General features: G+C 43.3%; 1 protein-coding gene across 1 annotated transcript in view; it reads left to right on the plus strand.

Moving 5' to 3' along the window:
- The first annotated feature begins 659 nt into the window (after positions 1-659).
- The window catches only part of LOC147845416 (interferon-induced very large GTPase 1-like), a 52,401-nt gene continuing 25,428 nt past the window's right edge, over positions 660-27,632 (plus strand). Inside the window, exon 1 of the mRNA XM_087243487.1 lies at positions 660-720. The gene's annotated coding sequence lies outside the window, so the exon portion shown is untranslated. The remainder of the gene's footprint in view (positions 721-27,632) is intronic.

Consider the following 27,632-nt stretch of genomic DNA (forward strand, 5'->3'; position numbering starts at 1 on the left):
TACTTACTCTAGAAACACATTTAAATATTCTTAAAATTAACTTTTAATTATTCTGTTAATTCATATCGCATATTGTACATATCGCTGTCAATTTTACATTGTCGTTTTATTTGCACTGTCTGTATTTTGTACTGTCTGGAGCCAGCACCTAAGCTTTTTACTCATCATAGCACACATGCTGCTGATCATGTGACAATAAAAGTCCTTTGAATTCATGATTAGAATGATCATTACAGGGTCCAAAAACTATTTTGTGCAAATTATTACCATTATGAGAAAGGCTGAAAGTTAAAAGTTTGACTTTGGTTTCAACCTGCATATTTGTTAATCAACACAGATAACCTGTCTGACTGGATGAAATGGAAAAAACATGCTCAAAACATCCACACAGACAAGGAAATACTCTAGAAACACATTTAAAAATTCTTAAAATTAACTTTTAATCACTCTGTTAATTCATGATTAGAATGATCATTACAGGGTCCAACAACTATTTTATGCAAATTATTACCAAAATGAGAAAGGCTAAAAGTTCAAAAGCTCACTCAATTCATAAATAACACAGTAGAACACTTTCACTTTCTTATTGCAATGTCAGGTGATTTCAAGAATGTAAAACCTTTCAGATCACACAATATAAATAGACCTTTCATGGACACCATCATTCATTTGAGACTCACGACCGAACTTCCTACAGAGAAGGAAGACTTCAGAACTCAGGTATGATAACCTTATGTACATTATGTGGTGTATACAGACATACATGTAATTATTATTGTAATGGTATTCCAATTCAAAATACATTTTAATCAACATTCAAATTAGTGTTTATCTGTAATATAACATAATAAATAAACTATATATTCTCTAAAATCTAAATAATGGTTGCAATATTAGATAAAGCTTGTCACTTGATCTCTTAAAAAATGGCATATGAAATAAATCAACATGGGTTGTGGTTTTAGATTACACCCATAAAAACTGTACTGTTCAGTTGACAACCAAACATTCACACTCATGACTGCAATATGCTGGAGTTTTGCATATTTTAGAAAAAGAAAAAAAAAAATCTCTTCAAGGTGGCCATAGGCCAAAACCTCAAACAAACGGAAATGAAATATAGGTAACAAAATTACCTATATTATCAAAAAAAAAAAAAAAAAAAAAAAAAAAAATTATATATATATATATATATATATATATATATATATATATATATATATATATATATATATATATATATATATATGTAGGAAGCTTACCAGACTCCCTTAATAATTAAAAAGTCAAATCGATGTTGAAAATAAATACAGGCCACATGTGATAAAATTATGTAAATCACTGTAATTCGTACAAAAAATGTGCTGTCAGCTTTAGTGGATTTCAGTATTTGCAGTCTATGGTTAAAGTTATCGCGTAAAACACAAAACCACATACTCTTGGACCTTAGTGGATACCGTAGCTGCTTACAAGGAGCCGGAACAACAGAACAGAATGGTAGCAGACAAAAGCAGGAAACTTCAACAACAAGAAAGATGGTTCAATCAGGTATGGTGAATATTTTATTATAATTATTTACCATCCTAATATATACTTTCTAGAAAAAAGTGAGTGTTCACAGAGTTTTGTTGTTTTCAGTTTACATTTATTTTGACGTCTTTGTCATTTTGTAGTACTATTTAGGATATCATGCTAACAACAGTTTCCGGTTGGAGCTTCTTCTCAGGGGCCGTGCTTCGTACCTTGCTTAAATGATCTAAGATGATTTGGCAGATCCTGGATCTTTTAATCTTGATATCTGATCTCTGGCTAATTTGGTTCTTCAAACAAGTTTGTGAATCAGATTAAAATGTCTTGATGAGCTGATCTGAGATCGCTGCGTGTGTTGTTAAGGACTGATCTATCGATCCTTGAAATCATGATCAGCACTGCAACAACTGGCTGACGGCACAGCAGCGTAATGACATCATCTGATTAATATTCAATTATCCATGTGAGCAAAATTACATCAAATTAGCAGTAAACTGTTTGTTAAATAGGACACGCTATAACTTTGTACATATGTTGTGAGCTGCAGGCTTTACACTTTCACATGTCAAGTGTATTCATCATGTATTTCAATGCATATCAGTGTATTTAGTTCTACATTCAGAGAAGACTTTCTTTATTATAATATAGGCCTACTCAAGTTTTTTTTTCTTTTTTTTCAGTGAAGGGAACTGTATAAATTAATTTTGCATCAAAAAAACATTTTGATATTAGTAAAGGTGTCTGCAACTTTTGTGAAGCATCAAATCACTGTCATATTAACTGTCAAAACATGTTTATGACTGCATAAATTTATTATTTCTTTTAAACAAAGATTTTGTTTGTACTTTCATTTCGGGGGTGCAGATTACATAAGTTTTATTAATATATATATATATTATTAACTTTATATATGTATAGTTAAAAAATATTTACTATTTTCGACAGTAATATGATGGGGATTTGATGCTTCAACTTCTGTGCAGACACCTTTAAAAATATCAAAATGTTTTTATAATCTTCCAGTAATTCTTCACAGCGATTAAAAAAACGACTACAATAATACTACTATGGCTATTATAACAAGGAAAATCCGCTCTAACTGTAAAACTAAATTAATTGACACATGAGAGGGCCAAGCATGCAGACCACAACAAGGTGGAACGTTATTGCGTGTCATATTTAACAAACTGTTACTGCTAATTTGATGTAATTTTGCTCACATGGATAATTGAATATTAATCAGATGATGTCATTACGCAGCTGTGCCGTCAGCCAATCGCTGCATTGCTGATCATGATTTTAAGGATCGATAGGTCTGTCCTTCACAACACATGTAAAGATCTCAAATACTTCCATCCAGACATTTTAATCTGATTCACGAACTTGTTTGAAGAACCAAATTAACCAGAGTCAAGTCTGTCATCAAGAGTCAGTCATCAAGATGAACAGATCCAGGATCTGCCAAATCATCTTAGATCATTTAAGCGAGGTATGAAGAACAGACCTCCGGACTCCACACTTGTAAACACCCCCACTCCATTGGGTTCTTGCGACTCTCGGCTCCGCCCACACGCATCAGCTCTACTAAGCCGACCAATCACAGTGCTTGCAATATGCGTCGTTCCAATGTGTAGTTATTATTTTTGATGGGAATGTGACTGCGCAAAGGCTGCGCCAGACCATATGGGTGTGTTTGATACAGGAGTATATATAAGCCTTTAATCTGTAGATTGCTGCAAACTTTTTTAAAATTAATGTTACAATACTTGGTATTTGTCATGCTATTTCCAGATGAATGTCTACTGTCAGATTTGCTAAATCTGCATTTGTTGATGCACATAAAATGACTGGGCACTGTTACTCTTTTTGTGTTTTGTAGGACACCGACTTGTTGAGGATGTCAAGACATACATGACTGACATAGTCACAGGAGTTTACATCATCAGACATGTAGAAGTCAATGACCGACCCTCCATAATTTTCCTTTAAGATTTAATTTTCAAATAAGATTGTTTATTATAATATTTGAATGCAATATTTGAATGTTTTAACACCTTATGAGGAATGTTTTTAACTAGAATTTTTATTTATTTATGATTTACTGTAACATTTAAGATGTTTGTGCTTGTTTAAAACAGGCCAGTTATATTAATTAACCCTCTGGGGTCGAAGACAGCGTATACGCGTTGTGACCTGTGGTGTCATTAAACTGCTGAAATAAACTTAAATTACACTTTCAGTTTTGATCGTACAGATAAGATCAATACATCAATTGAATCTGTTATGTGTCTACTTTTTGTTGTGTACACTCACAACAACAACAAACGTGTGTGCTTTTGCAAAATAAGGAAAACAAACAGTGTAGGCATTCTGTCTTTTCTCTCTCCGTGAACTGCTTTTAGAAACGCGTCGGTAAAATGAGCTGAAACTCCACGAATACAAAACACACACATATAAGACATGTATTTCTAGAAAGCTTAAAGTGTCTACTTTTAAACGCAGCTCTGCATGTTGAAAACAAACATTGCTTGATAAAGTAATCGGTATGAAACCAACGCTATGTCTAGTTTCTCAGTTTGATCTCATTAGTTTTAATGCGACCACGCCCACGGGGCATTGTTATTACAAGCGTCTGAGGCGCGAGCAGACTGTGGTCAGAAAAACACGTCAATAAAATGAAAGGAAACTCGGCAAATAGTCAACAAAGATGATGATTTATGATATTTATATAAAGCTTGATATGTCTACTTTTGCATTAACCAATTTAAGTCGAAAACAAATGATTTCTTTTTATGTAATCAGTATAAAAGTAAGGACTGGTACGGATTCTTCTATATCGGCTCATTACAGCAGCATGGTCCCGCCTCTCAGTAAGCGCGCTTCATATGTAAATCCAGATGTGAATACAAAGGAGGTAAAGGACCAGTGGCAAAGAGAGCTAAAGTAGACAAGAAGTACTCCGAGTTTGCTCAGTAATGAGAGTTATGTTGGTCTGTGTCATGCCGACAAACTATTAGATGAAGATGTAGCCTTCAACGTCACAAAATGTTTAAAAACGCTACAAAAGTGGACCAAGTAATCTTGCGTCTGTGAGTCTCCGCTGATGTCAAGAAGAAGGCCAGCGATTACAATGAAATACTGCCTTTTTCCTGCGCTGCTCCCCATCACAAGATACCTGTCTGCAAGGTTACATTTCTAAGTGTCTCTTTTAAGTTCATTCTTTAAATAATTACTGTGAATACCGAATGAGAGGATGAGCACACATGGTGTTTTTCATCCGCTTTCTTTTGCTCACAGTAATTTTTGTTAACATGGATTAATTATCATTCTTTAAAATTACATTGCTCTAATATGAAATTACCAAAACTAACACAGAATCTTGTTATTATAACTCAAACTTTGTATATCCTATTCCATATATTATAATGTATTGTTTTTTAACCAATGTAAGATGTTTGACGATGTTAAAATAATATGTTGCATTTCGGCATGTTTTTTTTTACTTATTTATAAACTATTTATAGACATAAAGTCAAATAAAAATATCCTGGGTTTGAAGAATATTGTGTTCCTGGACTTCACCGAGCTTAATAGTGTAATATATAAGATTGTGAATGAACTTGACTGGTAATGTCTTAAATAGTAATGTCAAATAACCAACATTTGTCAAAATGGATAAATCTAATTTTGCAACAAAACTCTTCATTTACAAAAAAAAAAAAAAAAAATCATCAGTAGATCTGCTATGTGTAAGTTTAAAAGTTTGCCGAGTTTTAGAGAGTGCACTGACTCTCACAAGTGTATCTCCAGTTATTTTGTGTGATTAATATATTTTAAATAAACTGCAAACAAAAAAGTAAATAAACTTTCCTCTGATTCCTTCTTAAAACTCTTCCCTTCTCACTAGGGGTGTAACGATATTATAACCGAACCGAAATATCGCGATACACCAGCCACGATACGTATAGCGAAACTCTCGTGGCGTATCGCGGTACTCTCACTCCCCCTGCTGCCCATTGTTGAGGTTTACGTCACTTGTCTCTAACTAATTGAACCAATTTAAACACATCTTTATTATCACATTTAATTAAATTGTTTTAGTAATGATGAGGATTTGTTCTAAATATTATATTCTAAAGTTAGTATTTTAGTGCATGTCATGTCATGTGACTTGAGTGAGCATCACACTCGTTACTACTGGACGCAGGATGGCTGCTTCACATAGTACTGAGATTGCAAATCCCCCAGACACATTTAAGTCATCTGTGTGGAAACATTTTGGTTTTCCAGTGGAGTACAGGAATAGAATTTGTGTCGTAGACAAAGCGCACGCCTGTCTGTCTCAACTGTTTCACGAAACTTACTTGTAAGGAAAAACATTTAAAAAGTGTGGTAATTTCACAATGTGAGGGTGTAAGCAACAGAACTGCCAACAAAAGTGATTTAATGTACAATAGTAAAACCAGAATAATGCCCAAATATACAAAAAAAAGAAATATTTACACTAATAAAAATAATATAATAAAGTAGCAAATTCAAACAAAAGTATCAAACAAAAATTAGTTAAACTCGAGCAAGGGGGTGATAGTGAAGACAAACAAAATAAATAAATATAATAAAACAATTCTAACTCATGAATAACCCCTTATCTCGCTAAAACTGATGAAAAGAAAAAAAAGGTCTTCAGCGCCATGAGCCGCATTCTTCCCTATACTGAATAAAATAAACAAAGATGACCTTCACCTCTTACCTGATGTCTTTAACAATACATTTTCTACGTGTTTGCAAAATGGAAATCGTATGACATTTTCCCTATCCACCTTACACTAACGCCTGTTTCACACCGCAAGCGTCAGCGGCGCGTGAGCAGAGCGTGAGCAGCGCGTATGTCGAGCAGTAGCAGCACGCAGGCGTTTGCCTTTCACACCAGCTGCGTCTGCAGCGCGCAGCTCTTCGGCAGCTGCTGCTGAGATCAACCTATCTCTGTCTATTCTATCTAGGTACCCCTCTATATACAAATACACTTTTTAAACTTTTCATCTGTACCAAGGCCCCTCCTATGCTGTTTCATTAACCTGCAAATGTTTATTTTACAAATTTTATAGATCAAATAGTACTGTATGCTTCTAAAGCTAACTTATATGAGAAGTGTCTACAGTCAGAGGACAATCGCCTGTGATATCATGCCATTTGTTTTTTGATTATCAGGTTGCTGTAGACCTAGTTATAATCATATTTATACAATATAGTTATAATGATATTTATACATGATCAAACTAGTGTTAATTTCTCCGCTTCAGTGCTGTCCAGCGGCAGAATAACAGCTCGTTAATTCATGCTCGTGCAGATGATGAGACGGACAAAAGTAATTAATGCATGCCATTCTTTTACTTATTTTCGTGTTGTCAGATTCACAGTGCAAACAGCTCCCGGTAGGAATAATTCGAGTGAACATAAAACAAAGCAGATTAAAACTTTCTTGCTCTGCTAGCTGCACAGAACACAGCGAGCTCACATAATCCAGCATGCGTGTCGCACTACACTACCCACAATACACTTCGCTATGGACTACAAATCCCGTAAATATTCCATTTCCCCTCTCCTACAACACTAGTGTGTAACTTAAGCAAAACTGATAGTAAAATAGTTTTACATTTGGTTTTGTAGTTCGGGCCTAAATAAATGTTTGTTGCCGTTTTTAATCGTTTTAAGTTCATTTGAATGACTATATATAATCCATTTGACATTATTAACGCATTTATTGGGTAAAATTGTTAGTTTTTACTGTCATTCAATGTGTTTTGGTCATTATCAATGCACTGTCACTTTAATTGAGCGTGAGCAGCGCGTCAAAAATAGACCCAGCGCCGAAACTATCGCTGCACTGCTGCTTCGGCGACGCTCACGCCTCGCTCTGACGCGCTGCTGCTGCGTGCGGTATGAAAGCTCTAATCTGTTAACATGGACGCCGAAAACACACGCGCTGCTCACGCGCCGCTGACGCTTGCGGTGTGAAACAGGCGTAAGACTGAACTTGAGGAGATACAGCTATATTGTCGGGAAGGAGCGGAGCTAAAAAATAATATACAAATCAATTGAAATAAAAATTTACAAACCTCACAAAATTTCTTAAAGTGGGCAAAAGTAATGCAAAATAATTTTACCCAAACAAAAGTTATAAAAAAACAACGAAAATCATAATCATGTCAGAAAAATACACGAAAAACGAGATCAAAGGAAAAAGCGCTCTCTCTCCCGCTCTTCCTGAATTGCTTTTTACATTCCCGCGCTGTGTCGCCAAATGATGATAGATCGGTCTCCTGACCAATCAGCTGTCATGAAGGCGGACCTACAGAAATGACCGGCATAGAGTTAGCGGGAGAGAGAGAGAGAGATCGGGAGGCAAACATACAGCCGGCTACAACCCTAACATTAGTTTCAGACACAACTGCAATGTATTTTACTGGTGAATATGTCATGTAAAAACACTTTACAAACACAGTATATGTATATTTTTTCATTAATTTAAACGGAAACCTATCTATCTAAATGAAACCATATAATCAAAAATGAGCGTCTGTGTCTGCACAGAGATCAAGCCTCTCATCGGAGAATGTGGATATTATGGTGTTTTTGAAGAAGATCTTTCACTAGTCTACACTGCAGTTATTTATTTAATTTTAGTTTACTTAGTTAAGATGGCTGCACTAAAGAGAATAGTTTTTTTCTGACTAGTCTATATTGGAGGTATTTATTTAATTCTGGTTGTTTACTCTGGTATCCTGACTGTACTAAAAATGCGATGACAAAGTTAATAAAGAAAAAGTTAAGATGTTCTTTTTATTAAGTGAATTGTCTCTTAGCATTGCTGTTAACATGACATCAACCCTAACCCCACAGCAAACAGATACCGAACCGTACCGTACCGAACCGTGGCTCCAAAACCGTGAACCGAACCGAACCGTGCCTTTGGTGTATCGTTACACCCCTACTTCTCACATACCTGTCTGATGGCTCATTATGCAGGTCTTTGTCTTCTCAGGTGTGACTCACTGCATAGTAATGATAGTTCACGCCTTCTCGCATAAACCAATTTCACTCAAAAGGTAACTTAGAAATTTTAATTCATTATATTGTTTTCTGTGAGCAAGTGAACAAGATGATTCTCACATCATTTTGAAGCAAAAACACTAGACTACCAGATCCAGTTCTCAAAAGTCTTGTGCACTAATGTTCTCTGTGTGTTTCATGGCCTTGTTTCAGTGACTTCAAAATTGTAGTTTTTCACTAACCATGCATAAACGTTTCTTTCTCAAAAACACAAACACATACAAACATGCTGCTTAGGTATTATTGTAGCCCAGCTTGTGCTGTTTACAGTGTTATAATACTTTAGCCATTTATATGTTTTTAAGATACTGAAAACAACACAAATGTCAGTGCATGTCCACACTTCTCCAGAGCCCCAAAACACCCTCAGACCCCAGAGGGTTAAAATAATTGTTTCTAAAACTATGTTTGATTGTTTTCAACTTATTTACCAAATAAAGTAAAATATTAAATACAAAGTTTGTAAAAATGTGTTTATCCTAGACATTGCACATTTGTACAACATGTAACAAAGTGTAACAATTTCCTCAAGTAAAATATAAACTAAAGGAAAAATAAAGGCAATACTTAAACAACACAATGTAACTCCAAGTCAATCTCACTTCTGTGAAATGAAGCTGCCCATTAGGAATCAAATTGACAATAAATTTCACATGCTGTTGGAAATTAATGGCAATTAGCAAAACCTCCCAATTAAAGAGTGGTTCTGCAGGTAGTAACCACAGACCACTTCTCAGTTCCCCTTTATAAGTAACTTCGACTTTGACTGTGTTTTGGTCGCTTTTCCGCACAAGTGGCTCAAGTGGTGCAGCTCATCCAGGTTGGCACAGGAAAGTTTGCAGTGTCTGTCAGTGTAGTGTCCAGAGCATGGAGGTGCTACCAGGAGACAAACCAGTATATCAGGTGACTTGGAGGAGGCCGCAGGAGGGCTGCAAGCCAGCAGCAGGACCACTACCTCTGCCTTTCTGCCTGTTCAATTTTGAACCCTGCAAAATGACCTCCACCAGGCCACAACTGTGCATGTGTCTGCTCAAAGTCAGAAACAGACTGCATGAGAGTGGTATGAGGGCCCACTGTCCACAGGTGAGAGTTGTGCTTATAGCCCAATACTGTGCAGGACATTTGGCATTTGCCAGAGAACACCAACACTGGCAGATTCGCCACTGGTGCCCTGTGCTCTACACAGATGCCTGGAGTGTGTCAGTACATCCTGCAAGATGAAGGCATTGATGCTATGGACTAGCCCGCCTTTTTAATTTTGGATATGACTCCAAATCCAGACCTCCATAGGTTAATAAAGTGGATTTCCATTGGTAATTTTTGTGTGGTTTTGTTGTTAGCATATTAATTGGTGTAAAGTAGAAAGTTTTTAATTCGAATATTTTGTTCATTTATATGTTATTTTAGTGTTCCCTTTATTTTTTTTGAAAGTGTATATGGAACTGATATGCAAAAACAGACTTGAGTGGTTTGTATTTGCTCAAGAAATTTGGTTGTGTGTGTATATGCTCTTTTCATGTCATTTTATCCAAAAAATAGTGTAATTAAATCAAGCGTTAGACTCAATCACTGCAGTTATTATTTTGCACATTGTTCTTACAAGGTGAAATATGGTTAAGGAAATAACCTGTGGCGAGGCAGTGGCGCAGTAGGTAGTGCTGTCGCCTCACAGCAAGAAGGTCGCTGAGTCGAACCTTGGCTCAGTTGGCGTTTCTGTGTGGAGTTTGCATGTTCTCCCTGCCTTCGCGTGGGTGTGCTCCGGTTTCCCCCACAGTCCAAAGACGTGGTACAGGTGAATTGAGTAGGCTAAATTTTCCGTAGTATATGAGTGTGTGTGTGTGAATGTGTGTATGGATGTTTCCAAGAGATGGCTGGAAAGGCAATCGCTGCGTAAAAACTTGCTGGATAAGTTGGCGGTTCATTCTGCTGTGGCGACCCTGGATTAATAAAGGGATTAAGCCGACAAGAAAATGAATGAACGAGTGAAATAACCTGTTTTTCACTTTTTCAAAATAATAGGCCAAATCACAAGTACTCTCTGCGAACAGACAAGGTAACACATGGGTAATTAGTAAGGGGATAACATGAATTTTACAAGTAGTTTATTGTAAACTTTCAACATTTTTTCACCTGCTTTCACCTGGCCCTACTTTGATTCTACAAGATCTAGTCTGGAGGTGGACTTGTGATGTCATTATTGAAATCAATAAGTGCAGGCAATGTTTGTATTAAAGGGGCGGTCTAGAATGTAATTTTATGGCTTGTTTGTGTTTATAATATGCAAAGCAATGCAGACCCGTAGCCAGCCTGGTGAAAGGGGTGTTTTTTTCTCAAAAAGTGGACCCTTTTGCAGTTTTATGCCTCAGTTTCTATTTAACTGAGATTTAAATACTGCATTTTAGTGTTATTTCAAGCAGTACTTTTTTTGCAGGATTAGCTAGTCAGATGTCATCATAACAGCCGACAAAGGATTCTGTTTGAGCATATTGTATGTTAGACACCCCAGTGAGACAATGTGTGTAAGATAAAGTAGGAACTAGATTTTTCTTTAAAATATACATTAAAGTTAATTATTAAGCCATTTGGAGTCATTTTTAGCCACTGAAATTTATCTCTGCATCTGAAAAATCGCCAGACAGGAAGTGACGACGGTTGAGGGAGTTCGCGCAAATTACAGTATGAAGACAGTTGATCGCAGTGCACGTTTGGATGCCGAGATAAGATATTCTGAGAGACTCACACAAACGACAGACCACAGCCATACAATTATAAGCCTGTGGACAGACCAGCAGACAGAACAGCAGTCAGAGAAGAGTAATTGAACTGTATTGTGAGGAGAAACAGCAGGTTCATGGTGAGACCAGTGTTGGCTTACAGACAGATATGTAAGATCTTATCTGGCAATAGCAAAGCTAGTATTGATCATCTTTAAGTATTAATACTTACCAGTAACAGAAACTAATGAGCATTTAACAGAGTTATACCACATTGACCCTATTTATTAATGGCAGATAAGGGAATACAAAACACAAAAAACACTGAACGTCTGGAATAATGCAGAAACATGAAAACAAGGTACTGGAAAATCTATTTATTATACAAAAGGTTTTCAGAGCTTTTGTATTAAAATGAAAACAACATCAAATATTAAAACATTTAAAATAAGTTTTTAAATGTGTCTTTTTGTCATTTTTTTCATTGGGTATAAGTTAATCTGCATTGGATCCCATTTAGCCAACAATCCATAAAAAATACAAGTGCAGTTGTTACTGTATAAAAAATTTACAAAGATATGATCAACAGATCTGAACTGCATTTAAGGTTAAATAAACTTCAACCCTAATTCAAGTTCAAATTCTAATTCAACTCAAGTTCAGGTTTTATTTATATAGCACAAAATCATAGGCAGTGTTAATACCAGCATTTTTACTCTTTATATATGTGTAAGTATCTGTGTGAGTGTGTGTATACTGAAATGAAAATGTCATCTGACCCATCTAAAAGTAAACATAAAATTATTTTTCAGTAAGTTGGCCAACATTTTGGGTGCCGACAGCCTCATCCTTGTAAACCCGCTGGAAGGATCTTGTGCTGATTCACCTTTATTTAATCACCCTAATTAAACAATGTTAAAATCAGGATCCTCCCTTAGCTGTATTTCTTAGCTAGAGTTTAGTTAAAGGATCATCTTCAAAGAACGTACTTTGCAAAAGAATAAATTAGATTCATACTTTACCACACAGGGTAACTTAGATGGGTTCTGGAAAATGAAATCAATGTCCACTCCAGTGAAGAAAATTTATAAAATACACTTTTATTAATAAAAAAAAAATCCAGTGAAAAAGTAGAACAAACAAAAGACAAACAGAAAACAAAATCCTTACTTTATCCTCCGTTGAGGTTAAAGGGTAACCAACCTCAATGAACAGAAGTCAGGAAGCGCAAAGCTGGTCAGAAAATGCTCAGCTTTTATACTCTCAAAACTAGGTCATGCACATATCTTCAACTCATATATCAATGAGGGTTTGACACATACAACACAAGTATCCGCACACAGAGATGCATTTTGCCTAATACATCAATAGACTAGCTATAAATCACTACGGACCAACTGTATAGTGTGGTCTGACCACTCAGTTACGAATTTCAGTAATTAAGAAAACTTATAGGTCATGTCATATGAGAACAAATTTATAGCTGTTCCACAGACACATCTTAGAACATCAACACACAAACAATCATGGCACCAGTCGTTCCATTAGAACCAGCCATTACAATCTAGAAAGGAGAGCAAATTTAGTGGCCAGTTCTGCATTCTCGTCGAGCTTGTGATGACCTCCAGTATTCCTACATCAGACACTCAGTGAGGGCTGACGCATATATTCTGGGTAAATAATGCAAAAACTTTAAATCATGTTTATTAATAATTTATATTTTAAAATTCACCATATGATTTTTAATATAACATAATACAGAAAACCCAACCACATTTGCAGACCCCTGGATAGTGAACTGCAAACCATCTCACATATACAGTAGACTGTACCCATTATAAGTTGAGCATGTGAATACAATACAAGCTAGCAGCAGTACTATAGGCTACTCCAAAGTAAACACATCGCGTTGCTTCAAATTACCCAAATAATCATCAGGGCTGGCGCGTCCATAGAGGCGACCTAGGCGGCCGCCTAAGGCAGTAGAATAGAGAGGGCGGTGTCCCCGACACTACCCTCATCTCTCGCACCCTCAATTTTATCCTTGTTCAGGGCGGCGTCCGTGACACTACACTCACCACAGGCACCCTTAGTTATATCCGCGTCTAGGGTTGCAGAATAGATAGGGCGGCGTCCGCTACACCCTCATCACCCGCGCTCCCAGTTATATCCACGTCTAGGGCGGTAGAATTGAGAGGGCGGCGTCCGCAACACCCTCATCACCCACACTCTCAGTTATATCCGCGTCTAGGGCGGCAGAATAGAGAGGGCGGCGTCCGCAACACCATCATTACCTGGGCTCTCAGTTATATACGCGTCTAGAGCAGCAGAATAGAGAGGGCAGTGTCCGCGACAGCTCCTTCGCCCCCAATACTAACCCCCCCCCCTTTATTTTAGGTTTGTGAGCGGCGGGACTGTTCTTTGCCTAGAGTGGCAGTTCAGCTTGTTCCGGCCCTGATAATCATGCTTACGGACTTGAAAGTTGACAAACATAAACGTTCGAGGTTACAGAAGTAAACCTTCGTTCCCCGAGGAGGGGAACTTCAGTGCCATAGAGTGAATTGATTGAAATCCATGAAATGGGAGGATTCGGTTCAGAAGCCGCTTGTCTGAAAGAGTATTGAACGGGCCAATGAAAGCAATGAATTGGCATCGTAAGCTTGCACAGGTGTACTTCATTGCCAATTATCCTAGCATATAAGCACACCTGGAGCGAGCAAACGCCATCCTTTTAAGCTGAAGAGACTTTCAAACAGCTAAGGGACAGTCATTATGGCGACGGAGTATGGCACTTCCGTTCCCCTCCTCGGGGAACGAAGGGTTACTTCTGTAACCTCGAACGTTCCCCTTCGGTTGGGGAACTTCAGTGCCATAGAGTGGATTGATTGAAATCCACAAAATGGAGAAGTATGGAAAGCGCCATAATGACTGCACCTTACCAACGCCCCCACTGAGGGGATAGTCAAGAAAGCGTGACGCACCCACATCATGGGAGGCGCGGCCCTCCAACGTGTCCCTGGCCCTAATTTATCCTACTTCAACAGAAGTCTTATGGATTTAGATATATTTTTTGGGAAGTCGTGAGCATCTAGATAAATCTAGGAAAATACGACAGTATGTTGGGAAGCGTGCAATCCCGATAGGGAGGACGCTGCGGAGGCCATTCGTTACCCAAGGGGGGATAGATGGCAGAATTACATATGGACTAGCCCTAAAAAAGGGGGAGTACACATAGCAAAAGAGTGGTTAGCGGAGAGGGAAGACACGGGTCCGCCCAGGGGGGGAACTTAACCGTGGCGGAAAAAGCATATGGGATCGCCTAGTGGGGATCACGCATAGCAGGCACCTTTACCCAAAACGCGGGCTGACCAGCGGGCAGGCCTACAACGTAGTGGGCCAGCAAGTGACTCCTCCGCTGAGTCAGTGCTGGGGGCCACGGAGGAATCTGCAGGGCTCACCTGACGGGGAACTTTACTGACAGATAAAAAGGCGCACGTATCTCCGTGTTAGGTAGAATGGCGCAGCAAGCGTGTTTCAACACCCTACCAAATTGTTTCCTCAATCACCAAGGGTTACCTAATACCCTTGAGGAAACCGGCTCCACTCGCAGATTGTAAAACCTTGCAAATGTGTTGGGTGTCACCCAGCCCGCAGCTCTACAGATGTCTGTTAGAGAGGCGCCGCGTGCACGCGCTCGAGAGGATGCGAAGCTCCAAGTGGAGTGCGCACGCACTCTCGGGGGACGCGGCTCACCTCGGCTCTGATAGCGAAAGAAAGGCATCCACAATCTAGTGGGAACTTATTTGGGTACGGCACTTCCCTGCTGCCGACCGCCATAACAGACGAAGAGCTGCTCAGATGATCTAAACTCTGAGTGCGGTCCAGATAATACGCAAAACGCGAACTGGACAATAAAGAAGGGCTGGGTCTGCCTCCTCCGAGGGCAGCGCTTGCAGGCTCACTACCTCGTATTAAAACGGAGTGGTAGGAACCTTGGGCACATATCGCGGGGTGGGGGGTCTCAGGACGTCAGAGAAAGCCAGCCCAATTACAGGCATGAGTCACTGACCGAAAAATGCCTCAGGGTCCCCGACCCTCTAATCGATATCAACGTGACCAGCAGAGCTGTCTTCAAGGACAGAAAGATACTGAGTCGAGGATCGAAGGGATCTGACGCGGCTTGTGTAGCGAGGGCGAGATCCTAAGAGGGCATGAGAGGGGCGGGGTGGATTAATTCGCTTAGCGCCCCTGAGGAACCGGATGATGAGGTTATGCGTTCCCACGGTGCTGCCAGCCACCGCGTCATGAGAGCAGAGATGGCAGCCACGTAACCTTGAGTGTGGAGGGCGACAGCCTGCTCTCCAGCTTCTCTCTGCGTAAAGAAAGCACAATGCTGATCTGGCAAATTACGGGGGTCTTCTCTGCGAGAGACACACCATTCAGTGAATAGACTCCACTTCAGGGCATAGGCGCGCTCGGGGAGGGGGCTCTAGCCCGAGTGACGGTATTAGCCACCGCAATCGGAGGTTACCTAAGTCTTCCTCGCGTCTAAGGACCTCCAAAGATCGGCGAGGGTGCCAGATGGTGCCCTGTCCCTGAGAGAGTAGGTGCTCTCTCGAAGGGACTGCCAGGGGAGGGCTATCGCGAGGGAGAGCTCTGACATCCAGGTCCGGTTGAGCCAGAGGGGCGCAACCAGCAACCTGTTCCTCGTCCTCCCTGACCTTGCACAGTAACTGCGCGAGCAGGCTCACTGGGGGAAACGCGTATTTGCGCATACCCCGAGGCCAGCTGTAAGCCAGTGCATCCGTGCCGAGAGCACTCGGTCAGGGAAAGAACAACTGGCAATAAGCGATCTCGGGGGAAGCAACAGATCGATCTGGGCTTCCCCGAATCGCGCCCATATCAGCTGAACAGACTCGGGGTGGAGTCTCCATTCTCCAGGACGTAAGGCTGCCGTGAGAGCGCATCGGCTGCACGGTTGAGCTTGCCTGAATATGAATGGCGTGCAGCGATTTTAGCCGCGGATGACTCCAGAGGAGCAGACGGCGGGCGAGCTGAGACATGTGGCGAGAGCGCATACCCCCCATACGGCTGATATACGCCACTGCCGCCGTACTGTCCGTCCTGACCAGCACGTGTTGCCGCTCCAGCACCGGAAAAAAGAGAGAGCCCGAAGGGGAGGGCTTTGTATTGCCAAGCTCGACCTTCAAACGCAACCGCAGAAACTGACGGTGGCGAGGAAGAGTGGAGACATGGAAATGCGTGTCCATCAGGTCTAATGCTGCAGACCAACCCAGAGGACGAACGCACCGGAGGATGCGCTTCTGCGTGAGCGTTCTGAACGGCAGCTTGTGCAGACAGCGGTTCAAAACGCGCAGATCTAGGATTGGCCGTGACCCACCGCTCTTTTTGGGCACGATGAAGTGTGGGCTGTAAAACCCGCTCTCCATCTCGGCTGGAGGGAGCGGCTCGATTGCATCCTTCGCCAAGAGGACAGCAATCTCCTCTCGCAAGACAGGGGCGGACAGGGGGCTGACCCTGGTGAGACACACCCGTGACTTGGGGGGCCGTTTCGCGAACTGAATCGCATAGCCGAGTCTGATTGTGCGTAGGAGCCACCGCGAAGAGCTGACCCTTGCTAACCAGGCAGGCAGAGCTCTCGCTAATGGACTCATCGCTACAATCGCTGACGTACTAGCAGTGGGGCAGCGCGGAGTGAGTGTGCTGATCCGGGAAGCGCGCGGGTCCCACGGAAAAGCTGGAGGTAAGATATTTGCTCTCACTCCGCACCCGAGCTCCGGAGGGGAGGCTCGAGGGGTGGGAGAAAGGAGACCGTCCTCCCAGCGCTTGTGAGCCACTGGCGAAACGCACCGAATCTGCAAGCTAGAAAGCATAGCGTCCCAGACTGGCAGTTTTCGGGCTGTCACATTCGGGGAAGTGGAAAAGTGCCCTTTCATAATGTTTTCATGGCAGTAAAAAAGTGCTGTTGGAAATGGGGCCCCGCCCTCCAGCGGGAAAAGAGCAAGTTCCCTCTTCTCCAGATGGCCTGTCCCAGGGACGATTCGCGGTCCGTTGCCAGACTTAGCGGCGTTCTGGGCAGGGGGGCGGCCTGCTTCCGAGGTGCCCGACATGCTCGCTTCGCCAGAGGCGTGTGCGGGGGCGGAGCAGCTCTCGTAGGCGGGCGCCTTCGGCGAGGAGCAGGTATGAATGGCACGGCAGGTGGAGCGGGCTACGGACCGCCGATAAGACATCACCCATGTGCATGTGTGGATGGGAGACGAGGCGGACCCCGCCAAGAAGAGGCGCCGCGCGGATTGACCGCCATCGCGCACACAACCTGAGGAATTGCCACATACCCCCTGGCTGTTCCACCGTCAAGAGTGGTGAGGGTGGAGGGACACGCAGCACGAGCAGAAAAAAAAAGTGCTTTTCAAGACCGCGTGAGATAAACCATCTCCAACCCACGGCCGAAGCAGCCCGGGAAAGCACGGCTAACATGTCCGTTTCAGGATCCGTAGTGACAGCGCTCACCAGCCCGAAGGGGGCGAGCAGGTCTGGATCATCATCGGACAATGAAAGCCCACCCTCCGATGCCGCGGTGGACATCTGGTCTCCGGTGTCATCGGGCGTAAGGGCTACCATCTGTTAGACGGATCGCTTCCCCCGCCCGAAGCTGGGATGGAGCGCTTAGAGGAGCGGGAGGTCCGCGGGCCCATGGGCGACGGATTATCTCTCGCTGAAACCCTCAGATCTGCCCGAGTGCCCGCTGCAGAGCAGGGGACAACTGGGGTGGTTCGCCCTTTTGCAAAGGCTAGCCGCGATCTTTACTGCGCAACAGCCCCTAGGCATGTAACGCAGTGCCCGTGCCCATCATTCGAGGACAGGAAACCACCGCATCCAGAAACGCACAGTCGGAGCGCAGTCCTGAAAAGGACGTGCTGCACAACTGTGTTGCTCTTTCTGCGAAATTTGCAACTTTATACGCACCGCTCTGGAGGAGCGGACCCAAAGAACGCCAGGCAAGGGAGAAACCCAGCTCGACCGTCTGCCGCTGCGTGTACACACTCTGGACCGGGAGAATGCTCTCGTTCGCTCAGAATCGCTGGTCACAGCAGGAGGAACCCTCATCGACTCGATCAGAAGTCTCTGAAGCGAAAAGGATGGCGTTTGCTCGCTCCAGGTGTGCTTATATGCTAGGATAATTGGCAATGAAGTACACCTGTGCAAGCTTACGCTGCCAATTCATTGCTTTCATTGGCCCGTTCAACACTCTTTCAGACAAGCGGCTTCTGAACCGAATCCTCCCATTTCGTGGATTTCAATCAATCCACTCTATGGCACTGAAGTTCCCCAACCGAAGGGGAACGAAAAACGAGTTGTCTTACTGTGTACAGCTCTCGTTTTCATCTAGCTGCATCTCCGACTGATCCAGGAGTGTTTCTCGTTGTTTGCATCAGCTATAAGTCTTAACGGATTCATCCTATTTCACAAACCAAAATAGTGACAGGAAACTTGTGGACTTGATCTGTTGACAGGCTGGAGTTTGTGCAGTTCCCATAAATGCAATAATATACCACGATGATGATAAATTACACCAAAACTAGCAACCATTTCTGCTATTAGCTTCTCTGTCCCACTGTAAACAGCGCACGCCTGTCAGATAAGTCACTCTTCTGACGTCATCGGGGTGGTTAGAAAAAAAAAAGGACTTTCTGTAAATGGGAAAACAGACACATTTTCTTTAAAATTTCTGCCTTTGCACTTTGTGAAACATTTTAATATGGTATTTTATGGTATTATAGAGTATTTTGACAAACGATTCTAGCTTTTTTTGAAACCGTTTTTTAACCTACAATTTGCTCTTTAAACTTGAAGTCTTTCTCGATGGATTATTGTCATTAAGTTTGATGGCATAGCAGTTAAAGGGCACCTATGGTGAAAAATTTCTTTTATACTTTTCAAGCTGTTTGGACAGACATGTGTGTAAGTATAGTGTATAGACCATCATATTGAGGTGATATAAACACACCCAGTCCTTTTTTTTTTTTAATTTAACAACATATAAACGGTGGACCGATTGGAGCGGTTTTCAGATTGACCGCAACATTACGTAGGAGTGCGGTTCCCCCGCCCATCAATATTGATTGACATCTGCGTGCATTAACATGTCTCCATAGTAATGCATATACTCATATCGACAAGACTGGACGAGCGCAAAGCAACCGGGAATAAAAGGTCTGTACAGTTTGCTAGGGTAATCAATCATCATCAAACGTGATCAAGAATGAGTTTTACAAGTTTAACATGTTTTAAAACGTGTGCATGTGTGTAATGAAGTACAGCATATTCACTTCAGATTCACTTCATCACCACAGCCTGGTGTCTCTCTCACTGTCTCTCTGTGTGCATGTGTCTGCCTGCGACTCTACGCTATGTATGTGCATTTGTGTCTGCGCTACTTGTCTGTGCTGTGCTATGTGTGTGTGTGTGTTTGCCTGCGTCTTTACGCTATGTATGTGCGTTTGTGTCTGCGCTACTTGTCTGTGCTATGCTATGTGTGTGTGTGTTTGCCTGCGTCTCTACGCTATGTATGTGCGTTTGTGTGTGTGCTACTTGTTTGTGCTATGTGTGTGTGTGTGTGTGTGTGTGTGTCTGCCTGCGTCTCTACACTATGTATGTGCGTGTGTGTCTGCGCTAGCCTACTTGTCTGTGCTATGTGTGTGTGTGTGTGCCTGCGTCTCTATACGCTATGTATGTGCGTGTGTGTCTTGCTACGTGTCTGTGCTATGTGTGTGTGTCTGCGTGTGCGCTGTGTGTGCGTGAACTCGTTGCAACTCCACACAAAAAAATGCATCAAAAACTGATGGTAAAGTTCTTACTGTAGTATTTCTCACAAACGTAATGCAAGATCTACTTCCTGAGGCAGCCGAGGGTGTGTTGAGGCATGCTGCTGACAGGCACGTGGGATCGGTGGGCGGGGATGACTGTATGGGACAACTTCTGGTGAGGGGTGGGTCTTCCTAACCTCCCAAACCCCCCTGGCTACAGGCCTGAAAAGTTAGAACATGTTTTATGCTTATAGTAAAGTAGGTGCAGGTCAGATTTTCCCCAGGTCATAAATTATTTTGTTTTTATTATTTTTGTCTAAAAGAAATGATTATACCTATCCAGTTTCATCTGAAATGTAACCCAGATCACCTTCTGAGGTGGTTTGAGCGATTGGATTTATATCCGATCAGAATAAAACAAATTAAGCAACCAAACAGCCTCAAAAACACAAACGTGACAGGATCAGCGCCTTTTGCGGTAGAGTGACACCTGACGGCTGAGGACTCCGCTTGCCATTAAAGCCTGCGTCGGACAGTTCTTTTTCAAAAATAATGGTGAAAATAGGTAAAGGGAGGTCATGTACTAGACAAGTCAATAAATATACAGGATTAGCCCGGCTGGCTAATGCGGCCAGTTAGCCTAGAACCTTATGAATAGGGCAGATTTTCATCTGTTAGGAAGTAGGTAACTTTAACTTTAACCTGTTTGGAAGTCTTTTTGAACATATGTTTAATATTTTGCAATAATGACGCCGCTGCCTGCCTTTTCTGCTTTTCTAGCTCTTTTTGACCCATAGAGTTATTTAGTATGGATGACGCATCAAAGATTTAAATGTTACCACTCATTGGGAAATGTCATGTGACTCATGTCACCTTATTGTAGTTTTGAGGCTCCATGGGATTCAAATTGCTGGCCAGTTATTTAAAATGACACTTTATTACTATATATTAAATATAAATATATTATATTAATTATATAATATTACATTTACATTTAGTCATTTAGCAGACGCTTTTATCCAAAGCGACTTACAAATGAGGACAAGGAAGCAATTTACACAACTGTAAGAGCAACAATGAATAAGTGCTATAGGCAAGTTTCAGGTCTGTAAAGTCTAAGAAGGAAAGTATTAGTAGTATTAGTTTTTTTTTTTTTTGGGTACAGTTAGTGTGATATTCAGAGAGGCAATTGCAGATTAGTAAGTGAAGTGGAGACTAAATAGTTGATTTTTTAGTCTTTTTTTGAAAATAACGAGTGACTCTGCTGTTCTGATGCAGTTAGGGAGTTCATTCCACCAACTGGGCAGATTGAGCGTGAGCGTTCGCGAAAGTGATTTCTTCCCTCTTTGGGATGGAACCACGAGGCGACGTTCATTCACAGAACGCAAGTTTCTGGAGGGCACATAGATCTGCAGAAGTGAGAGCAGATAAGAAGGAGCAAAGCCAGAAGTCACTTTGTAGGCAAACATCAGAGCTTTGAATTTGATGCGAGCAGCAACTGGCAGCCAGTGCAAATGGATGAGTAGCGGAGTGACATGTGCTCTTTTAGGTTCATTGAAGACCACTCGTGCTGCGGCATTCTGGAGCAACTGAAGAGGTTTGATAGAGTTAGCTGGAAGCCCAGCTAGCAGAAAGTTGCAGTAGTCCAGTTTGGAGAGAACAAGAGCTTGAACAAGGAGTTGAGCTGCATGTTCAGATAAGAAGGGTCGGATCTTTCTGATGTTATAGAGTGCGAATCTGCACGATCGAGCAGTTCTAGAAATGTGGTCAGAGAAGTTTAGTTGGTCATCAATCGTTACTTCAAGGCTTTTCACCATTTTGGATGCAGTAATGGTTGCCCCATCCATCTGGATTGAAAAGTTATGATGTAGAGTCGGGTTGGCAGAAACTACAAGCATTTCCGTTTTTGCAAGGTTAAGCTGAAGATGATGATCTTTCATCCAGTGTGAAATATCCAACAGGCAGGCTGAGATGCGAGCTGGAACCGAGGGATCATCAGGATGAAAAGAGAGGTATAGCTGGGTATCATCAGCATAGCAGTGGTAGGAGAATCCATGTCTCTGGATGACTGGTCCTAGAGATGACGGGTAGATGGAGAAGAGAAGTGGCCCAAGAACAGAGCCTTGAGGTACCCCAGTGTTTAGATGCTGTAGGTTGGACACCTCCCCTCTAAGACACCCTGAATGACCTGTCAAAGAGGTAAGATCTGAACCATTGTATAACAGTGCCCGTGACGCCCAGTGACTCGAGCGTAGATAGCAGGATCTGGTGGTTGACAGTGTCAAAAGCAGCTGACAAGTCCAGCAAAATGAGGACTGATGATTTAGAGTCTGCTTTAGCCAGTCTGAGATCCTCCACGACCGAGAGCAGGGCAGTCTCAGTTGAGTGGCCTTTCTTAAAGCCGGATTGCTTGTTGTCCATGAGATTGTTTTGAGTAAGAAAGTCCAAGACTTGATTGAACACGACTTTCTCCAGAATCTTGGCCATGAATGGAAGCAGGGATACTGGTCTGTAGTTTCCAAGTAGCGTATGGTCCAGGTTGGGTTTCTTTAGCAGTGGGGTTACCCTAGCCTGCTTAAATGAAGTGGGGAATAAACCAGAGTCAAGAGATGTGTTGATTATGTGAGTCAGTGTTGGTATGACTGCAGGAGAGATGGCTTGCAAGAGATGAGAGGGAATGGGATCGAGTGGACAGGTGGTTGCATGGCTAGATAGTACGAGTTTGGACACCTCAGACTCAGAGAGCTGAGAAAAAGAGGTGAGTGTGTGTGGTGTTGGTGGTGTATCTTGGGTGTTTGTTGTAGGTGCAGCAAATTGAGCACTGATTTTTGCAGTTTTGGTGCAAAAGAATGTAGCAAAGTCATCAGTAGTAAGTGTGGAGGAGGATGCGGGTGGAGGAGGAGGATAGAGGAGGGAGGAAAATGTTTTAAAAGTAGGCGAGGATTATTGGCATTGTTGATTTTCAGAAGGTAATATGTCTGCTTTGCAGAAGTAACCTCAGCTGAGAAAGAGGACAGAAGAGTTTGGTATGTTAAGAGCTGTGCAGGATTTTTAGTTTTCTGCCAAATTCTCTCTTCAGCCCAAAGTTTTGAGCAATGCTCACGGAGAGCATCCGAGAGCCAGGGTGCAGAAGGACTGGCACGGGCTGGCCTGGATGCAAGAGGACATAATCGGTCTAGACATGATGCTAGTGTGCAGAGTGTATCAGTGGCACTGTTTGTATCAAGTGAGAGTTTGCAAGATGGAGGAAGAGAGTCTGAAACAATGGTGGATAGTCTATTGGGTGAGAGATCGTAGGTTTCTGCGAAAGGTAACCAGTGTTGGAGTGTGTGGCGGCTCAGGAGTAATGTGGATGTTGAGAGACAGAAGGAAATGATCCGATATTTGTAGTGGAGTTACTGTTGTTTGATCAGCGAAGCAGTGTCGTGTGTAAATAAGGTCTAGCTGATTACCTGATTTGTGGGTAGCAGAAGTTTTAGGTCAAAAGAGGCAAGCAGAGTCTGAAAGTCAGCAGCTTGCGGTTTCTCAACGTAAATGTTGAAGTCACCTAGCACCAACAAGGGAGTGTCAAAATTAGAAAAAGATGAGAGAAGAACATCCAGTTCATCTAAGAAGTGACCTAATTTACCTGGTGGGCAGTAGATGACAACCACATTTATGTAGAAGGGGTGGATAATGGTGACTGCATGGAATTCAAAGGAGCTGATTGTTGGCAGGGACGGTATCAGAGTAAATTTCCATTCTTTGGAAATTAGTAGTCCAGTCCCACCCCCTCTCCCTGTCTGACAAGGAGTGTGGGAAAAAGAGAAATTAGCAGAAAGAGTAGCATGTGTAGCAGTGTCCTCCGGCCTCAACCAGGTCTCAGTTAGAGCCATGAGATTATAATCAGAATATGTAGCTATGGAGGTAATAAAATCTGCCTTGTTAACAGCTGATTGACAATTCCAGAGGCCCACGGAGAGAGAGAGTTGTGAAATAGCAGATACATGTATAGAACGAAGGTTGTGAGGATTACGCCTGCAGCGTACCTCCCGTGTTTTGCGAGTGTTAGTAACAACAGGAATTAGAAAACACATAATAAAAGTGCACTGACAACAAAAAATAAGTAAAGATAAAGTAAAACAAGAAAGTAAAGTACTCAAGTGCTTTGTCGGTGTCTTTGCTCGGTGGAGTCGCGCAGGTAGAGTCGATGGCGAAGGTAGAGTCGATGGTCTTTACACTCGTCGGTCTTCACACGAGGCGGTCTTCACACGAGGCTTCACACGAGGGTGCTTATATAACCCCAAAGCACTAGCTGATTGAATTCAGCTGGACACGCCTTGAGAGTCAAAACAAGGGCTTAAACTGTGGCGGACGATGCAAAACCGTCTGCGTTCGCTACACAAGCTCTTATAGTAACCAAGGAAACAGTGGCTAAACACTTCTAGTATTATACACAACTGAAAGCAAGTTTAAATGTCCTACAACTTTACACAAACAGCTGGAAACAAGTCCTCAAACCATACACAACAACTGAAACAAGTCTCAAATGTACGTACAGGCTGCTGGTCTCGATGGTAAAGTGCTTCTCCATTTTTTGTAATTAAATTACATAAAATAATTTAAAGGACAAATTTGGGCGAAGCAGTGGCGCAGTAGGTAGTGCTGTCACCTCACAGCAAGAAGGTCTCTGGGTCGCTAGTTCGAGCCTCGGCTCAGTTGACGTTTCTGTGTGGAGTTTACATGTTCTCCCTGCGTTCGCGTGGGTGTCCTCTGTGTGCTCCGGTTTCGGTGGCCCAGCGGGACGCGGACATTTGAGTGGCGGTGCTCTGCGGATTTTGGAGGCCCAGCGGGACGCGGTCATTCGAGTGGTGGTGCTTAGCAGATTTCGGAGGCCCAGAGGGATGCAGACACTCAAGTGGCGGTGCTTGGCAGATTTTGGAGGCCCAGCGAGATGCTGACACTCGATTGGCGGTTTCAGAGGCTTTCAGAGGATTTCAGAGGCTTAGCGGGAAGCAGACATTGGAGTGGCGGTGCTCGGCGGATTTCGGAGGCCCAGTGGGAGGTGGAAAATTCCAGTGACAGTGCTCGGGAGACTTCAGATGCCCAGCAGGACGTGGAAAATTTGAGTGGCGCTGCTCAGAGGACTTTGGAGGCCCAGCGGGATGCGGACATTCGACTGGCAGTGCTTGACAGATTTTGGTGGCCCAAAGGGACGCTGACACTCAATTGGTAGTGCTCGGCAGATTTCTGAGGCCCAGAGGGACGCAGACTCTTGAGTGGCGGTACTCGATGAACTTCAGAGGCTTAGCTGGAAGAGGACATTGGAGTGGGGGTGCTCGGCAGGACGCTGACACTAAATTCAAGTGACGGTGCTCAGCAGACTCCGGAGGCCCAGCGGGACGTGAAAAATTTGAGAGGCGGTGCTCAGCGGACTTCTGAGGCCCAGTGGGATGCGGACATTCAAGTGGCTGTGCTTACCAGACTTCAGAGGCCCAGTGGGATGCGGACATTCGAGTGGCGGTGCTTGGCAGATTTCGTAGGCCCAACGGTATGCAGTCATTCAAGTGGCCGTGCTAACCGGACTTCAGAGGCCCAGCGGGATGCGGACATTCGAGTGGCGGTGCTCTGCAGATTTAAGAGGCCCAATGGGACGCAAACATTCGAGTGGCGGTGCTCGCCGGACTTCGGAGGCCCATTGGGACACGGACATTCGAGTGGCAGTGTTCAGCGGATTTCGTAGACCAAGCGGGGCACGGACATTCGAGTGTCGGTGCTTGGCGGGTTTTGGAGACCAAGCGGGATGCGGACATTCGAGTGGCAGTGCTCGCAGGATTTCGGAGACCAAGCAAGATGCGGACATTCTAGTGGTGGTGTTCGGCGACTTTGGAGGCCCAGCAGAACACGGACATCCAAGTGGCGGTGCCCAGCAGATTTCGGAGGCCCAGCGGGACACGGACATTCTAGTGGCACAAGCATTATTTATGCTTACCCTATACCTACAGAAAAGTACACTGTTATTTCACTGTACTTACGCGGTACTTTGCGGGTTGTAAAAGAAAGCGTTACCTGGTGTTTTTTATACTGTTGGAGTGAACGAGCTCCAGGTAAGGGTGATCGGCGTAATTGCATCCAGGTGACTTACATGCTCCTTTTCCAAGATGACGCTGATTATTCATTGGGTGGCTTGCCGCACTAAACAACACTTCTGTGCATATAGACAAACATATAGACAAACAACAAAATTTACATCAGCTTTGTATGACTAAAATACTTTTAATGAATCACCTGTCTAAAAGAAATACTTCAGCCATGGCGTGATCCTTCCCCCAGTGTTCAAAATCCAATATTAATTCAGGATTTTTAAAAGTTTTGATTCAGCATTTGCTTTTACCACTGATAAGCAGGGCTGAGACTGGTCAGTACTTGGATGGGAGACCACACGGTAACACTAGGGGCCCTATCATACACCCGGGACACAATGTGGAGCAAGACACGACGCAATAGTTGTTCCCCTTCGGTTGGGGAACTCCAGTACTATAAGTGGATTTGATGTTCTAAATCCACGTATAGGAGATTCGGTTCAGAAGCTACTTGTCTGAAAGAGTATTGAACGGGCCAATGAAAGCAATGAATTGGCAGCATAAGCTTGCACAGGTGTGCTGCATCGCCAATTAACTGAGCATATAAGCACACCTGGCGCCAGCAAACGATATCATTTTCGCTTCAGAGACTTTTCTGATCGAGCTTCATGAGGGTTCCTCTTGCTGATCTACAGCCACATCGAGCGAGCGAGTGTCTCCCGGTCCAGAGCGAGTCCACGCAGCGGCAGACGGTCGAGCTGGGTTTTCTCCCTTGCCTGGCGTCCCTTTGGGTCCGGTCCTCCAGAGCGGTGCGTATTGTTGCAGTTTTCTAAAAGAGCAACACAGTCGTGCAGCACGCCCTTTTCAGGATGGCGCTCCGGGTTTCCTGGCTCCGGATAATGGGCACGATCACTGCATTACATGTTTGGGGGTCCAGCATGTTAATGTGGTGCTCGGGGGCGGTTCATGTCGTCACTGCTATGCCATAATGGTCGCGCAGTTGAGATCGCAGCTAACTTTCGTAAGAGAGCGAGCCACCCCAGTCGCCTCCCCCTCTGGGCAAGCGAGCGCCGTCAAAACGGATCCTGAAGCGGACATGTTGGCCGTGCTTTCTCGGGCTGCTTCGGCCGTCGGGTTGGAGATGGTTCATCGCCCAGCCCCGCGGCCGGTCCGACTAGATGGGTGTTACGTAGAGGACCAAAAGGCGAAGCCTTTGAAGACTCTCGCCCCCTTCTTCTCGGAAGTGCACAGTAGGCTCACGCAGTCCTGGAGGGCACCTTTCTCTGCCCGCACTGCGTCCGCCTCCGCCCTCACCACCCTTGATGATGGGGCTGCCAGGGGGTATGAGGCAATCCCGCAGGTGGAGCGCGCCATTGCGGTCAATCTTT

Source organism: Danio rerio, chromosome 3 (genome assembly GCF_052040795.2).
Source record: "Danio rerio strain M-AB ecotype USA chromosome 3, GRCz13ab, whole genome shotgun sequence".
Taxonomy (NCBI): Eukaryota; Metazoa; Chordata; class Actinopteri; order Cypriniformes; family Danionidae; genus Danio; species Danio rerio.